Below are 4133 nucleotides of genomic sequence, written 5' to 3' on the forward strand. Positions count from 1 at the left end.
ACTAAGCTGAGTAGTTGTAATAGAAACCATATAAAGTCTAAAATATTTACTATCTGGCTCTTCACAGAAAAAGCATGTGGACCTCCAGTTATTCCTCGATTTATAGATATAATTTATAATAAAAATGGGGTGACATCATACATACTGCTTATCAACCTGCTTTCCTCTCCCACTTAGCTATGCAGTTGATACCCTTCCATGTCATTAAATGTTGTGTTGCATCAATCACTTTTCAGTTGTGCGACAGTCCTTTTTTTTTGTTTGTTTGTTTTTGAGACAGAGTTTCACTCTTGTTGCCCAGGCTGGAGTACAATGGCATGATCTCAGCTCACTGCAACCTCCGCCTTCCAGGTTCAAGCAATTTTGCTGCCTTGGCCTCCCAAGCAGCTGGGATTACAGGCACCTGCCACCAAGCCTGGCTATTTTTTTGTATTTTTTAGTAGAGACAGGGTTTCACCATGTTGGCCAGGCTGGTCTCAAACTCCTGACCTCATGTGATCCACCTGCTTCAGCCTCCCATAGTGCTGGGATTACAGGCCTGAGCCACTGTGCCTGGCCCATTTTCTTGATATAACAACATTTATTTAGGTTGTTTCCAATTTTTTTAGGTAACAAATATACTTTAATTCTTTTCTCTGTAATTGATTTTTTAGGGTAAATTTCTAGTTGTAGAATTGTTGGATCAAAGTTGACATACAAAAGTTAAGATTTTGGTAAGTTTTGCAAAGCTGCCCTACAAGGATTTTCTTGTATATATTACAACTGTCTTCCTATGAATTTTAAATGTAAAAGGATTGTATTTTCTGGGTGAAAATTCCCCAAGTTTCTTCCAAAATGTCAAGAATAAGTATTTTAAAATATGTTTTTATAAAGTGCCCTGTGTGAGAAAAAGTCAGAAAAAATTGCCTGAGGTCGTGAGTTCAAGACCAGCCTGGCCAGGATGGTGAAACCCCATCTCTACTAAAACTACAAAAATTAGTCGGGCATGGTGGCAGGCACCTGTAATCCCAGTTACTTGGGAAGATGAGGCAGGAGAATCTCTTGAACCCAGAAGGCGGAAGTTGCAGTGACTAGCCGAGATTGTGCCACTGCACTCCAGCCTGGGCAACAGAGCAAGACTCCATCTCAAAAAAAAAAAAAAAATCCAAACTCATGGTCTGCCCCCCACTCCCCCTAGCCACTCCACTCACAGCCTTCTCCTTCTCAGTTTCGAGCAATGCCATCATTTCAGTTGCTCAGGCCCAAAGCTTGGAAGCCATAATTACCCCTTGTCTTTCTCTCACACCACACGTTCAATCCATCAAGCAATTGAGCTGGCTCCACCTGACAAGTGTATTGAGAAGCAGCCGGCTTCCCACCTCTCCAGTACCCTGGCCTGAGTGCCATCCCTCTTCCTCTGGATTGCTGTAATTATTAACTACTTGTCTTCCTTGACACTTACCTCTCCCCCTACTCACATACACAGTCCATTCTCTGCAAAGCAACCACAGTGATCCTGATAAAATATTTGCTCTAATAGTGTCCTTCCACTCTGGCCATCCCTTTAGCTCAGTAAAAACCAAAGTCCTCACAGAAGCCCATGAGGTCTCTTCATGGGCTGCCCTCACATGGCACCTCTCTGACTGCCTGTCCTGGTATTTTCCCCCTCCATGGCCTCCACCCCAGCCATCCTGGCCTCCTCCTCCCTGGTCCTCTCCACTCTAGCTTCCCTCTGACCTGAGGACCAGTGTTCTAACTGCTCCCCTGCCTCCTCCTGGCAGAAGGCCCGCCTAGTTAAAACTGCAACCCCCACCCCATTCCTTATCCTGCTCTGTTTTTCTCTCTCTCTTTTCTTTTCTGCTTTTTTCTTTCCTTTTTCTTTCTCTTTTTTTTTCTCTTTTTCTCTTTCTTTTCTATATTTCCTTTCTTTCTTTCCTTCTCTTTCTTTCTTTTCCTTTCTGCCTTTCATTTCCTCTTTCTTTCTGCTGGTACTTACCTTCTACCACATAATATAATTTCCTTCTTTATTGTTTATTATGTGTCCTCCTCCCTTCTCTAGAATGTAAGCTCCGTGTAGATGGGGAATCCTTATTTTGTTCAATAGAACAAATAAATTAACAAATAGCTACATACTCACTTGGCAATCCTGAGACTGTATCAAAATCATGGTTAAGACAGAACTAGGCCAGGTGTGGTGGCTCATGACTGTAATCCCAGCGCTTTGGGAGGCCGAGGTGAGCCGATCACCTGAGGGTCAGGAGTTTGAGACGAGCCTGACCAATATGGTGAAACCCCGTCTCTATTAACAGCGCAAAAATTAGCCAGGCATGGTGGCGTCTGCCTGTAATCCCAGCTACTTGGGAGGCTGAGGCGGGAGAATTGCTTGAGCCCAGGTGGCAGAGGTTATTACGCCACTGCACTCCAGCCTAACAGAGCCATGCTCCATCAAAAAAAAAAAAAAAAAAAAACAAAACAAAACAAAAAAGAAAAGAAAAAGACAACTAAAATTTAGGGGAATAAAATATAGAACAAAATAAAGAAAATTGATTAAATAATATTTTAAAAGACCCACACTATAGATTAAGCCCCCAAAAGAAATTTATTCAAAACGAGTAAAGAAGAAAATGGAAAAAGGAGTAGAAAAGACTCATAGGAGACTAGATATCAGAAAAGCACCAGAGAAGTCTCTACTCTGCCACTTCTTAACAACATAACCCAGTGGCAGCCAAAGTCATAAGGAGTCCACATCATGAAATACTTTAGAAGCATTGGTTTTTTAATCCATAAATTGGAAATAACCATTTACTAACTTTCTTTTATCAAGGAATTATTGTCAGACTTGTAGGTAAACACTCCTTGTAAATTGTAAAGTGCTTTATAAATATGAGTTATTTTAATGTGCTGGTATTAAAACACTGGCTTAGGTTGCCTTTTTTTTTTTTTTTGGTACTTAATTGGCAATTGGCAGTTAGCATATAAAAAGCCCTTAAGTAGTTTTCATTTAGGAGAAGGAAAATTGATCCCTTTCTACTTTAGCTCTCTCAGTAGACACAGAAAAGCAAGTTGGGGGTGGGAGGGGTCTCCCGTGAAACAACTGCTTTCTGCCAGAGTCCCAGCAGCATAGCAAAATGCCTGCAGCCTTTTTCTTAATTGGGAAAAGAAAAGCATGAAACAGTCCCAAAGAGTGAATATGTACAACCGTTGCATAAACGATGACAAAGCATTTTTTAGTAAAGTCTTAAATGAAAAGCCTTTTTCTATGTTAACTCTTAAATCATGTTAACTATTTTTATTAATAAAGATATCAATTGACCAGCAGTTGATGTCTTAAACATTTAACAATAACTAGATAAGGAGCAAGAATCTGCTGTAGTGTATTTCATTTATTTTAGGCTTGCTTTAAATTTGTTTTATGAGTCTGATAACATTAAAATAACTTGAACATGAACGTTTTAAGACATATTAAAAGCTCGATGAAGAAATCTGTAAACAGAGATAAATAAATATGTGAAGATCTTGTAAGCGGCTCCTCTGGCATTTATAATTCTACACTCCAAAAAAAAGACATTCTTTGCAGTTGTGCCAGTGCCCTCTAGCGGTCAGTGTGGTGTCTACAGTTTTATTAAGTCATTCCCGGCCTTGAAAACGTGCTGGCCACCTCCCATTCTACCAGCCAGCACGTTTGAAGAAAAGAGAGGGGGAAAAAAAATCGGCCAATCAATAGAATAATCAATTTTTTATAATGCTAGAGACTTTAAAAAAAACACAGAATAAAATAAAGAAAAAGCATACATCATGGTTAGAAATACAACTTTGTACATTAATGAAATCTCAATATTTTGAAGAAAGATTCCATCTCGTGGTTCTTTTCTTTTAGGGTCAAAGATGGACTTGAGAATTTTATAAAAGCTGTGGATTTTCTTCTCAGAAAAAAAAAAAAAAATGTGCCACCTGCAATCCCAGCACTTTGGGAGGATGGGGCAGGCAGATCATGAGGTCAGGAGTTCGAGACCAGCCTGACCAACATGGTGAAACCCTGTCTCTACTAAAAATACAAAAATTACCCGGGCATGGTGGTGCATGCCTGTAATCCCACCTACTCGGGAGGCTGAGGCAGCAGAATCGCTTGAACCCAGGAGGCAGAGGTTGCAGTG

This window comes from Theropithecus gelada, chromosome 12 (genome assembly GCF_003255815.1).
Source record: "Theropithecus gelada isolate Dixy chromosome 12, Tgel_1.0, whole genome shotgun sequence".
In the NCBI taxonomy this organism is placed as follows: Eukaryota; Metazoa; Chordata; class Mammalia; order Primates; family Cercopithecidae; genus Theropithecus; species Theropithecus gelada.